The sequence below is a fragment of the Miniopterus natalensis genome, chromosome 2 (assembly GCF_054644295.1).
Source record: "Miniopterus natalensis isolate mMinNat1 chromosome 2, mMinNat1.hap1, whole genome shotgun sequence".
In the NCBI taxonomy this organism is placed as follows: domain Eukaryota; kingdom Metazoa; phylum Chordata; class Mammalia; order Chiroptera; family Miniopteridae; genus Miniopterus; species Miniopterus natalensis.
Genome location: NC_142082.1, coordinates 102,111,851 through 102,125,707, shown reverse-complemented (window position 1 = coordinate 102,125,707; position 13,857 = coordinate 102,111,851). Strand labels below are relative to the sequence as shown.

General features: G+C 43.7%; 1 protein-coding gene across 2 annotated transcripts in view; it reads left to right on the top strand.

Moving 5' to 3' along the window:
• The first annotated feature begins 1,343 nt into the window (after positions 1 to 1,343).
• The window catches only part of WASF3 (WASP family member 3), a 116,704-nt gene continuing 104,190 nt past the window's right edge, over positions 1,344 to 13,857 (top strand). For both annotated transcript variants that reach the window (XM_087814442.1, XM_087814444.1), the window contains exon 1: positions 1,344 to 1,435. The gene's annotated coding sequence lies outside the window, so the exon portion shown is untranslated. The remainder of the gene's footprint in view (positions 1,436 to 13,857) is intronic.

Genomic DNA, 13,857 nt, shown 5'->3' with positions numbered 1-13,857 from the left:
CCGGGGTGGCTCAGTTGGTTGGGCATGTCCCATGCACTGAAAAGTTCAGGTTCGATTCCTGGTCAGGGCACATGGGGGGTGGGGTTTGGGTTCAGCCTCATCCCTGGTAAGGGGCATGTAGGAGGCAACCAATTGATGTTTCTATCTCACCTCGATGTTTCTCTCTCCTTCGCCCTTCTCTCTATCAAGAAAAGGGGGTGCATGACTTTTCTTCTGCGTTTCTGGTGCTGCCAACTTTGCTAAAATTGTTATGAATTGCTATTCTTTTTTCCTAGCTGTTACTATGTTACTAACTGGATGTGAATAGTTACCACAGGTCTGTCAAGACAAGGGGAAAACAACCTGAATTCGTTTTTCTTGGACTCTTTATTGGAATCAGAGCTTTATTCCTATAAGTTTTTCAATGTAGTGACCTTATTTGTAAAACAAAAAAATACAGACATGCAAGTAAAACAAAAATAACATTTCTATTTGATGCCTTGAAACTCCTTTTCCTCAGGACCTAAGAGAACATACGTGGCTTCTGTTTTCCTTTCCCCTCCCGTCCCCTCCCGTCCCCTCCCGTTCCCTCCCCTCCGTCCCCTCCCGTCCATCCCCTCCCGTCCCCTCCCGTCCCCTCCCCTCCTTCCTTCCTTTTCTTAAATTTCCGAGCCATCAGATATCACCTGGCTAGGTTCCATTGCCACGGAGTTGGGTTGGTAGTTTCAGTGACATCCTATTTTAATAGATATTGTGGATCTTCTCACCTCCCGGGTGGAGGGAGATTGGAGATAGTATGAATTAAAAGGGAAGAATATGTAGACGGAGATGAGACGGTCTCGAGGGCATAATGTTAACAGACTTGAGAAGGGCATAAACCCAGCCGATGGCAGCGCTCTGACGCTCTCAGGGCTGCCTGACAACACGCGGGGTGAGAGAGCTGTTTCCCGAGACCTCACAACCCAGCAAGGTTAGGGTGCGGGCGGAAACTCCAGGGGCTGCAGGGCGGCGGTACGTCGTCAACAGAGGCGACACAAAACCCTACACAGCACTCGGCCCAAAGTGGCCCTACCGCCCCCCTGCCGAGAGGACGCCGCCGAAGCCCCGTCCCGCGCCGGGCGGAGGGCGCAGGGACAGCCACCTTCCCGCAATCCCCCGCCCCGCGCCGGCGCTCCGCGCCCTGCCGTTGCCCCATTGGCCGAGGCGCTCGCCAATCCTGGAGAAGCGGCCCGGCCAGCGGGCCTCGGTTGGCGGAGCCCGCGCTGGGCTCCGCGCTGGATCCGGCCGGGCCCCCCGCCGAGAGGGGGCGTGGCCGCGGTCGTGGCCGGGCCGGAGGCGGCGTCGCTGGCGCCGCGGCGTGCGGTGTGCTGCGGCACGGGGGCGCCGGCAGCCGCGGGGCGGCCGGACCATGGAGCTCGGCGTGCAGCCCGGGCGCCGGCGGCGGCACCGCGGACTGGTGAGTGCGGACTCCGGCCGGCCAAGCTAGCGGGCCCTGGCCCCTCTCCTGCTCGACTCCGGACCGCGCCGCTGCCCCGGGAGAGGGCGGACGCGGGCCGGACCCCGCAGACCCACGGTCAAGTGAAGTTGGTGCAGCGCGCCGGGCGCGCTCGGGCGGGCGGCGGGGCCCACTGCGGGCCGCGGCTTAGCGCCGCGCCGCGCCCGGCAGTCCGGCTGCATCCTTCTCCTCGGCTCCTGCGCCGACCGCGGCTTCCCGCCGTCGCGGCGGGGCCCGGCCCGGCCCAGCGACCGTCCTCACCCGCGCCGCCCCCCGGCCCTCTGGCCCTGGTGCTGCCCGGTGCGCGCTGCCCGGCTGCAGGTGGCGCCCAGGCCTCCGCTTACGCTCCACGCATGACGCCCGAGGCTGCCCCGCGTCCGGGACCTTCACATGTCTCCCAGTTCCGCTCTCCCTCGCGCTCGCCCGCAAGTGGCACAGCCCCGCGTGCCCTCCGCCCCGGGGTCAGGTCCTCTCAAGCCTCTCCGTCCCCCTTCCCGCGCCCGGTGCCCCTTTGGGGCGGCGGGCCCGCGAGGCTCCCGGCCTCTCCACCGGGCTCGGGCACCGGCGAGGGGCGCGCGGCTGGGCTGGGGGCGGGCTGCGCTCCGGGGAGCGGCTCCGCCTGCAGGGATCGTCCCCGGAGACTGGCTGCGCGCCGGCGGGGGCCGCGGCGCCTGGCTTTCACGCCTCCTCCGCGGCGGAGATTCAGCTACTGGAAACCTTTCCTCTCTGTCTGTGGTACTTACGGGCAATGGCGATTTCTTGTTGGTGTAGCCTCTCTGCCAGAGTTCCCTGGTGAATAGCAGAGTTTTTAAATTATTAAGAAACTAAGCGATGGGCTTAAGGATGAATAGAACATCTTATTTTCTTACATGTCATTGGGAGGAATAGGGATTCTTTCTCACCTGGAGATTAATTTAAAAATCGCAGTCACTGAAAGCAGTAATTCAGAGATTTTAGAAAACCGAGAATTCAAAAGGCCAGTTTTTGCTTTGAAGCTATCCCAACCAAATGCATAATGGGGTATGAAATGTTAATGTTAGATTCGGAATCCACATTTTTAAGGGGAAGGAGCTAGCCATTTGAAATATTTTGCATCTTAAAAATTAGGTTTGTCTAAAACTTAAAATGTCTGCTTCTTTATCAAAACTAAGTTCAGAGTGTTATAATTGACTTATTTTTCTGTTCCCTCCTGGGCAAATTCTATTCAAAGTCAGTTGCTTCTTTTGTAAATGCTTTACTCAACTTTCCTTTCTAGCTGTGAAACAGTGCAGTGATTCTTTAAAGCTAGCTCTTTTATCTGCTTGAGAGGTTAAACAAAAAGAAAGCTGGGTTTGACCTTTCCCATAGGCAGTTCTTATTGTGTCTGGTCTCCTTTCCAGTAGTGTCTGTGTAGTACTCATTTTTCTTCATTTTTTAAGATCTTAATTTATATCCACGAGAATTGTGTCTTTTCAGATGTTGAAAGCTCACTAGGATGGAAAGTTTGATTGACTATGTATTTACTCTCTGACCTGTATGCACTGTTAAACAGTGAAAAGAAGCTTATTCTAGAACTATATACATATAAAAATTGTTCTTGCACTTCCAGTTGCTGACATGAAGTTGCCTTATAGCACTGTTTTATCTGTTCGCTTAAAACTTGTGACCTAATAGTCAGTGATGTGCTACGCTATTTTTTATAATTCTGAAAATAAAGGTGGAACACACTTTGCTAAGTGGCCTTGCCAACATTGTAGCCCCCCTATATTCTCAGTGTGCCTTTGTAGACATACTTTAACTGTGGGAACCTGCATGTGGCAAATATCCTTTTGGTTATTCAATTGTTTTGATTAAAACAATTGTCCTAAGTATTGGAATAATTTTCTGTACTAGTGGGCCAGTACTAGTGGTCTACTTTTAGAGTTCTGACAACTATCTTTGAAGAATCTTCAGATTGTTTTCCCCTCATATGCTGTCATCATTCCTTATATTTTCTTGGGAGTCACTCCACATACTGTACAGACCTTTACTTAAATGCTCAGCTTCTCTTTCAGTCTTTTTTTCTTCATACCTGTATTCCTCTTTAAGGTCATGTTTACTTGGGACATGCTCTTGGGCGTTTAGAACCAAATGCTGCTTCCAGCCCATGCATTCTTCAGGGTGTTTTGTTTTGTTTTGTTTTGTTTTTACCCATGACTTTATTTTACTCTGGTAATATAGAAATATTGTATGCCAATAATACATAAATGAGTAATGCATATCGTAAAATAAGTTGAATATCACTTGTGATACATGGAGTAGAGAGTTTCAGTTCCCTTTTCCTCTTCTTATTGCCATCCTAGTTTTCTTTCTTTCTTCAGAGGTAGCCACATAATACTGTGAGTGTAGCCTTCCAGAAATTTTTGGTAACCCTTTTTATTCAGAAACTATTTAGTGAATTTCTGCTAAGTACCAGGCACTATTTTAATACTGGGGTTGCAGAAACAAGAGGTGAGAGCTTTTAAGATGTTCATAATCTACTGAGACACACAATTTTTGTGTAGTGGAGTGAGAGCTGTGGTAGAGTCAGTAAGCAGTGAGGGGCATGGGAGCATCACCTGAATGACCTAATCCATTCATGTACTTGCTTTGTTCATTTAGGAAACTTCAGAGTTCATCATATGTTCTGGGGATTCAGAGATAAACAAGGCTGACACCTCTGTCAGCACCAGATGAGCTTACTGCTTAGCTCTGTTCTTGGACAGATTTAACCATTGGCTACAAAGCAGTGTATGCTAAGTGCTCTGCAAGGGGCCAGCCACAGGAGCTTAGAGGATGACTCCAAACCCAAGTGTAGGGACCCAAGTGTATTCAGAGAGATTAAAAAAGCTTCCCAGAAAAGTATGAGAGAAGGAATTGGTCAGAGCCTGGGTAGAGAAGAGAGTGTACAAAGGCTTGTTCAGAGGACACGGTACATTGGAACAACTGAAAACAAAGTGTAGTTTGGCAGTGTGATAGAGTGCAAGGGCAGGGAAGTGGCAGGAATGACACAGGAGCAGTATCTAGGGGCCATGCCATGTGGGGCTTGTGATTATTACAAGGACCCCTCAGTGAGCAGTAGGAAACAGTTGACTAATTCTCAGCCAGAGAGGAAATAATCAAATTGCTCTTCTTGGACAGTGGGTGGAAGGGGCAAGACTGGAAGGAGGGACACTTGAGTTAGAATTGCTCCGACTTTGTTGTTTGTTGTGAGAGAGAGAGAGAGAGAGAGAGAGAGAGTGTGTGTGTGTGTGTGTGTTTGTGTGTGTGTGTGTTGGGGGAGTTGAGGGAGGACAGCTCAGGGAAGTACTGAGTTCTCGTTGGACGGTTGAGGGGGGTGATGGTGCCGTCCTTAGTGAGCAGGATGGGGAATAGCAGCCATTTGGGGGGAAAGATGACTGGTTTAAGGTGCCTGTGGACATAGTGTTCAGTTGGCTACATTAGGGATCTGGATATCAGGAGACGTCTGGACTGGGGACACATTTGAGAGTTCTTAGCACCATAGTTCCTAAATTCTTTGCTGAGGTGCTACAGTGAACTCAGAGGGGGAATGCAAAATATTAAATTGTTGAAGGAAACCCAGCACTGTGTAACATCTGTCCAACCCCGTGTAAACTACTAGTTCAGAGTAGTTAGCAATTTCTCCAATAGGTTGTACTATGTTCCTTTTGATGATGTCATCTTTGTAATGCTAGGTTTTCAGTGGTTCCTGTTCCATGTATGGAAATCAGTGTGGAACAGGAAATGAAGGCGACATTCAGTCTGAGAAATTGTGAGGTGCTCAATACGTGTACATATACCTTTAGTAAATACTTGTAGTTTATTAAAAATGAAATTAAAATGCTCATTTTTCTCTCATTTGAAGTGTGCTTTTTCCCCACATGGGTACTAAATTGTTAGGACATAAATACTTAAGTTACTTGAACTTACCTAATGATTCTGTTACTCAGTAGCCATTTCTTTTGCCTTGAGACACTAAGGGCGCAGTGGACAGGAAGACTCTAGAAATCTCTGCTTTTGCCTGTGTTTGTCAATGGAGGCTGTTGGGGTAGATGAGATTATTCTAGGAGCATGTAAATGAGAAAAGGAGTGATGTAGAATGTGATCTGAGGAACTCTTGTGTTTGAAAGATAGGGAGGACAGTAGGTTCCTATATTGAGACTGAGAAGGATGGGGCCTGGGGGGCATGAATGATGTCTTTCGAGCCATGGTCCAGGAGAACCTCAGTAAGGAGGGATGTTAACAGTCAGGGGGTCGTTAGTCATATAGGTGACGGCAGTGACAACACAGCGATGGGGACAAGACGGAGATGACCAGTTTGTAAGAGAGTTTAATAGTAAGTGGAAGCCAGGAAGTGGAGCCATTGCGTGTGTGGACAACTCAAGAAGTGTGGTGGTGCTGTAGGAGGTTGGGTAAAGGGGAACCTTTTTTTTTTTAATGGAGAGATTTGAGCATGTTAAAGAATCCAGAGGGAGAGGGTGCTTGAGAGAGACCTGGTTGGATAGTGGTTTCAGAGTTTCCATTGGATTTAGCCCTAGAATATAATTACTGATTTTGGTAAGAAGAGTTTTAAGGGAGCCTTATTGCTGTGGATTAAAGAGTGAATGCAGAGTGTACTGCAGAGTGTGTGTGTGTGTGGCCAGCCAGAGTAGGCAGTTCTTTCTAAAACTTGGTTTTTGAATATTTCAGTGGAGAGGGACATCAGGTTGGTACAGAGTGAATTTTTTTTGGATAGTGACTTATTTATTTATTAAAAATTATTTTTAAAGACGCTTATTTCCTTCCTTTTTTAGGGCATGCTTTTCTTAGGACTGGTTGGTCCTTCTGAGAGTGAGGTCCTGTGGGCGTGCCTTGCCTTTTTCTAGGTCCTAGTGTCCTCTGGAGGTGGTATCTGTATGTGACTGTCCTCTCTGGCTGTCCTGTTCTTTGTTCTCCTCTCCGCTACTCACCTCAGGTCAGTTTGTTTTTTAAAAATCAGAGCCTGTCCTATCTTAATAGGTGTCCTTAGATTAGAATATTTTTCCACACTCAGATTTCACTCTTGATCTCTGGAGCCAGCCCTGTTCTGGTTCTTTTTCCCTGGACCTGTGCCTCTTTTCTTTGAGGTGAATTCTTTTCTTTTGTTGACTTTTTTTTTTTTTTTACTTTTAAACATCCCAAATATCCAGGACATTTTCTCATCTTTCAGGTCTACTAGAGCTTCTAGGCCTTGACTCTGAGCTTGGCACCTGGGATCATTTCTCAATTTTTTGCTTGTGAAATTTTCCCTTAGGCCTGTTTTTAGCATGCCATCTGACCTGTTGGAGCCAGTGGTCTTGAAATTGACCTAAAAGTATCTGTTGTTTATAATGTTCTTGAACTTTTTTGGTGTTTTATGGATTTTAACTTTTTTCTTTCTTTTAGTTTTTACTTTGTATTTCTTTTCAGTTGGTCTTGAGTACTTCCTTTTTCTAGCAATTGAAAGCCCTATTGGATTTTTAAAGGTTGTGCTCAGTGCATGCTGAAGATTTTATTACCGTGCTACAGCAGTGCCATTTTAGTTCAGCTCATAGCATCATCTCATTGAGTGCTGTTATCCATTTTGTGCACATGAACAGTTCAGCGAAATTATATTTTAATATAAAAGTAGGGTGTGATTGTGCCCTGGAATCCATGTGGCTATATTTTATCAGTTAAGTGGATGAAATGGGTATGTTCTTTGCACATAGTAGATCCTCAACAAATACTTTTTCATTGACTGAATGTGTCATATGTATTGCGTCATGAACATACAATAAGCCTAACGCCGTCACTACTACGTAATTTAGAAAACGGCCTAAGTCATTTCACCCTGCTAATACCAGTTATTTTTTCAGCTCCCCAAATACGCATGCGACACATTTGTTTGTTTTTTTGCCTGTTTTGTTATGTAGTCAGGTGTTAGGATGTTACCTAGGCAGGTTTCAGCTCTGGATTGGCTTTGTAACTCTTTGCTGACCCATATTCTTTACTCAGTTTAGAATTGATGCTTATGGAGAGGCTCATGGATTTAAGTTGCTCCCTGTGGTACACGGAAGGAGCAGTGTCTAAACACGGGGGAAAAGTATCTGGTCCAATCTGATGGGTGACAGTAACAAGAAAGGTCACAAGGTGGAGAGGGAGGGAGCGACTTATGTTTATGTTGTCTCTTCTGAGACAGGCTGCTGTATAGCTAACTGAGAATGAGGAGGAACATACTTATTTTCTATTCTTCAAAGTAAGATCTTAATTTATTTGGGAGGAATTGTAATTTTCCAATATAGGATACTTGTCCATTTTCAACAGAAATAGAAAAACACATTTTATTCTGTGACCAACCCTATAGAATTTAAAGCATATCTTGGTTCTTTGTTTTCCATATTATTTGCCTCCCATTTTTGTACATATTTTGGAATTAATTATCCTGGATTTTGATTTAAAACCCAGAAATACACAGAAACGCCCGAACTCCCCAGTCACTGCTTCAGACTTGAATTGCACACTGAAAACACCATCGTTCCCAAAGGCTTTACTAAAATGTGACTCACACTGCAGTTTCCCAGGGAGGAAGATTATCAAAATGTTACTCTTTTTTAAAAGTTGGCATTATAATTTTGCGTGGTTACAAGACTTATCAGTGATAATGAAGCTCGTACCTGAGCCTGAGCCATAATTAAAATTTTCATAGTTTCTGTGCTGTTTGTCTATTGTGTTACATAGGCTAATTAAACACTTCTTCCATTTCTGACACGTCCAGTTCCCTCTATACTTAACTCTTCCAAAAAATAAAAAATTATGGAAACAACAAAACCTCAGGAGGACATTTGAAAACATTGTATAAGGATTAGGCATGAAAGGGTTTAGAACAGAATTTTTCTTTTAAGCTACATTTATGGTTACTTATTCTTATTAGACAGGAATTTGGAAGTTTGTGGCTTAATTTCTTAGGCTATTTGGTTTCTAATGATTGTCACATATCACTGAGATGGAATATATTGCCTTACTTTTTTTTTTAAATATATCTTTATTAATTTCAGAGAGAGGAAAGGAGAGGGAGAGAGAGAGAAACATCAATGATGAGAGAGGCATTGATCGAGCCCACAACCCGGGCATGTGCCCTGACCGGGAATCGAACCCCGATTGCCTGTATCCTAGGTTGACGCTCAACTGCTAAGCCATGCCCGGCCGGGCTATTGCCTTACATTTTAATATTTACTCAGGCTGGTTATTTCTCTTTTGGACACTGATATAACTTAGATCAACTGTGTATCAGTGAAAGTTACAAATAGTTTTGAATAGATGGAATAAGTACTTTATCCAAATTTTTATTGTTTAAGTTGCTTATGCTTTTATTGAACATATACAGTGAAGGCTTGTCTCTCTTGTCCCCCATTAAATAAAGATTTGAATTAGTTTATGGAAATACTCATAATAATAAAGCTGAATATAAACAATGAGAATCAAAATTATATGGAGAGCAGGAATTAAAAGAATAAAAGCTATACTTTCAATGATGCTCAAGCCTTCCAGACCAGTGTTCTACATGTAGTGGGCTAACTTTATTAAATGCAAGATTTCAGTGACTTAGCACAAGAAACCTCTGTTTCTCATCCCTATTGAAGTTGAGTGTTGGGGTTTTCGTGGGGTGGTCTTCCACAGGGCCATTCAGGTAGTTAGGCTTTTACCTTGTGACTCAGCCTTCAGTAGGAAGGGGGAACCTGCCTAGGTGACCTGGCAAGTGGCTTTATGTGAGTCCCCTGGCCTGACTCAGAAATGATCTCATTTAACTTAGTTTAGGCTAAAAAATGTAGTCTAGCTGTGACCCCTGGAGAAGAGCACTTGGATGGATAATGGTTACATAACCAATCTGCCACAGGCTGATAGGAACTTGGCTGAGCATCCTGATGGTCAAAATGAAAGGGAAACATCCTTAGCTCTGCACTGGAGTTTTCACCATCCATAACAAACACACTAATTTCTTTTTTTTCTCTTTTTTAAAAAATATATCTTTATTGATTTCAGAGAGAGGAAAGGAGAGGGAGAGAGAGAGATAGATACATCAATGATTAGAGAGTCATTGACTGGCTGCAGCCCGCAACCCGGGCATGTGCCCTGACTGGGAATCGAACCCTGATCGCCTGGATCCTAGGTCAACGCTTAACCGCTGAGCCACGCCTGGCTGGGCTAATTTTTTTTTTTTAATGTGTTCCCTGACTTCACACGTGGGCCTTCATATAGGTTATATAGTGGGTGACATGCTCAGTAGCATTATTATATAGCACCTAGAGCAGTGGCTCTTATGAGTTTGATTATTGTAATGTGCTTACATGAAGTTAAGTACACCTAAAAAAATTTCTGCACAGGGCCAGACTAACATGGTTTATATACTTTCTTATGGCAAGAATTGCATATCCTTCAAACAGCTGTTCAGGAATATAATATCAAATGGATTTTTTGGTAAAAGATGTATAGAAGCTGGCTAGTTTGACATTATCTTTTCTCATGAGCTTGGAGTGCTGGTATTTTATGTTGTCAATTAAAGGTAGCTTTGAGACCTTTAAAGGAACAAAGACATGATTGATTAATTCAGTCGATGTACTATATGCCAAGCTTGTTCTAGAACAAGGGCTGGTGAACTACAGCCTGTGGGCCACATCTTGCCTTTTGCCTGATTTTGTGTAGAAAATGGTGTTGGAACCCAGAATGCCCATTTGTTCATTATTGTCTGTGGCTGCCTTCCTGCTACAAGGCAGAGTTGAGTAGAGTTAAATGGTTGGGGCAGGACTGTCTAACCTGCAAAGTTTAAAATAGTTATTACCTGACCCTTCACAGCAAATATTCCTTCAGAGGACCCAGAGCAAGGCTATGATAGAAACTTTGGGAGAGCACCCGACAGAGTGTGGTGCTGCTCGTAGATGCAATGGGCAGAGGCCAGCAGACCTGCCTTTGTTCCCACCAGTTCCACTGCCATCTCTAGATTTCCTCATCACTCTGCCTCGAAAAATACATGTCTGCAACCTTCAGCCTCTGCCATTTCTTCATTCATTTCCAAACCTCGGTGGGGGCCCTGGTCTCTGACCCCTGCTCCAGAGTCTCCCCCTCTTCTGGGCAGCTGCTGCTGCGGCCTCCATCCTCAGCTGTGTTTTAGAGGATGAATTTCTGTCTTTTCTTCTGGAGATTACATTCTAGTGGGAGAGAAAGATAATAAATAAACATTAATATATGTCATAGTAATGGCTATAAAAAAAGAAAAGCCAGCAAGGGAAGAGAGTGCCAGGAACTGCTGTTTTTGACAATGTGGTCAGGGAAGGTGTTCCTGAGGTGACATTTGAGTTGAGGTGTGAATGAAGATGAAGGAGTGAGCCAGTCAGGCAAATATTTTGGGAAAGTGCCTTTATGGGGGAAGGAATAGCAAGTGCAAAGGCCCTTGAGGTATAAGGAGGGCAGTGTGAGTAAGTGGGGTATGTATGGTCATAGAGGAAATAAAGGGCCAGATCATGTGGGGTCCCATAGACTGTGGTGGCACTTTGCATTTTATTTTGAGATGGAAAGCCATTGTAATGTTTTGAGCAGAGAAATGATGTATCCTTTGACTTAGATTTTAAAAGGATCAACAGGAGTGCTGTATAGAGAACAGATTGGAGGGATCAAGAGTGGAAGGAGCATGTGTCTACATGCTTGGCAGTGCCAGATGCTGAGGATACCAAGATCAATTAAATGGTTCCTGCCTTGGAGGGGCTGACAGTGTATTCGCTGAGCACAAGAAGTGAAAAGATCACTGTGGTGTACAGTGACCAGTGGAAAAGCAAAAAGTGCCTTGGGATTGCACAGGAGGATGCTTGATGCAAACTGGCAGATGAGCCTGACCTGAGAAAATGGAGGATGCTAATCTATATCTGGCTATTGTATACCTGAGCTCTGGGGTTCTTAGAAGGACCATGTAAACAGACACTCAGCCAGATCTTCAAAGATTCTACTACAGAGCAGAGGTGCAGTGGGTTTCAGGTCATAATGAGTGCTCTCGGGAGCACTGTGGGAGAATGGTTCTAAGACAGCATCAAGGCCCAGAGGGATACAGTGCAGTGGGCACTGAAGGGGTGGCGGTGATGTCTGCCATTCTTGCCAGAGAGGTGGGCCAAGGCAGCTTCGGTCTGGACAAATAAATACCATACGGCTGAAGAAAAGTCTCAGTAATTTGTCCATAGAATATATTGCAGAGCATTGCTGACTTTTCCCACAAGCCCAGCAGCGTGAATTAGTTGTAAAATGTACCTCTGAGGAATTAAGCAAATTGATCTGCTGTCTGGAATTACTGGATATGATCTGGTTAGAGTTTGGAGGATGTTTATAAAATTATTTTTATTTTTGAGGTGATATTAAGCCATTTTGGATAATAATTAGCTGCCATTTTTGTTAGTGTAGAGAGTGTTTTATTGGTTACTCACATTTCTTTCTTTTTAATATATCTTTATTGATTTCAGAGAGAGGAAAGGAAAGGGAGAGAGAGAAACATCAGTGATGAGCGAGTCATTGATCGGCTGCCTCCTGCACGCCCCCAACTGGGGATTGAGCCCGCAACCCGGGCAAGTGCCCTGACTGGGAATTGAACCTGGATCATCTGGATCCTAGGTCGATTCTCAACCGCTGAGCCACACCCAGCCGGGTTATTCACATTTTTGTTCTCTATAATAGTGTCTAAATCATCCCAAACAAATTTTAGTGATTATAATACAGGCTTTAAAAGGAATAGCTACATTCATAATCATAGAAGGAGTTTTTGTTTTACACCATCTTTGTAACTGACGGAACAAAATTTAGTAACGATATTGAAGATTTTTAATAAACTTGCTTTGCCTGTCTAAACATTGCCCCTAACCACAGAATACACATTTTTTTACCAATGTTGCTTGACATTCACCCAAGTTGTCAGCTTCTGGTGCAAAGGCAAGTCTCAGTATATTTCACAGGATTGAAATCAAACAGAATAGTGTTCTCTAAATTAAACTAAAATCAATAGCAAAATGAAACTAGCAGATCTTTTCTGAATAACCCATGGGTCACAGAAGATATATTACAATGGGAATTTGAAAACTTGAGGAAATAGTTTGAGTAGAGTTAATATAAAAATGTTGTATATCGAATTTATGGCGTACAGCTAAAGTCATACTGATAGTTTGGAATGGTGGGGTATCATGTTCTTATGCACCTTCTGTTTTTGCTGTCTTGCAAAAGTTATAACTCAGTAATTCCCAAATTTGCACAAAAGAATCATTTGGGGAATCTTAATTTCATTTTTGATGATTTTTCTTAAGTAGAAAAACAGTGACTTTGTTTTTCCCCCCTTTTTATTGAATATATTGGGGTGACACTGGTTAACAAAATTATACAGGTTTCAGGTACACAATTCTACAATACATCATCTGTATACTAGATTGTTTGTTCACCATCCCAAGTCAAGTGAGATGTGAGAGATGTGATGTGAGAGATCAGTCGGCCACCTTCTGTACTTGCCCTAACTAGGAATCGAAGCCGCAACCTTTTGATGTATGAAATGACTCTCCAGCCACCTGAGCCACCCCGCCAGGACTAGGCGGGGTGCTGTGTGAATGTTAAACTAATATTTAGTCTCTGTAAAACAGTAAGAGCGAAACTAGATTAAAATACAAAAGTAAATAACAGATCCAATCTAGAGAAGGGGAAGTATGATGGTGATTCGTTATAAGCAAATTATTTAATTATAATATTTTTTTGTTTATCTTTTATTGAGTAATTTTGGATGGTAGATAAATAAAATTCAATTATTTTAATGTTCCATTGAGTATGTAGGTGAATAACCTGGTTCCAGACAGATGTTACATCAAAGTGCCAAGGATAGGAGATAAGGCTGAAAGTACTTCTCTCTTACTGAGGAGATATTTATATTTCAGGTTGTTCTGCAGATAGGAGACGACATTCCTAACAGTTAGTGTGAATACCGATGATGCATGGGCATGAAAAGTGAGCGAATTAGCAAAGGAAAGGAATGAATGAGTCCAGAAAAAATGAAACTGAGTCATGCTGAAAAATAGATGATTTCTAGAAGGCTGCATTTTTGAAACCTTAGATGCTGAAAATTGGAGATGCCTGCTTTTCCTGTAACTTCTTATTGTATTTTTGCTTTTCTAATACATAAGATTTCATTTAAAAATAACCTCTTAAACTTTCCTTTTAGAAGAGTAGTAGGGAACACTTATTAATATGAATGTGTCCAGAAATTGGCTTTCATGGCTTTTTTCCCTCAGAAGTGCTGTAGCATAATGTAGCTTGAAAATACGTGTAGTTTTCCGTTTCTATCAGGAATGTCTGAAAGAATCTTAATGAATAGTATGACACTTTCAATGGGCTTTGTA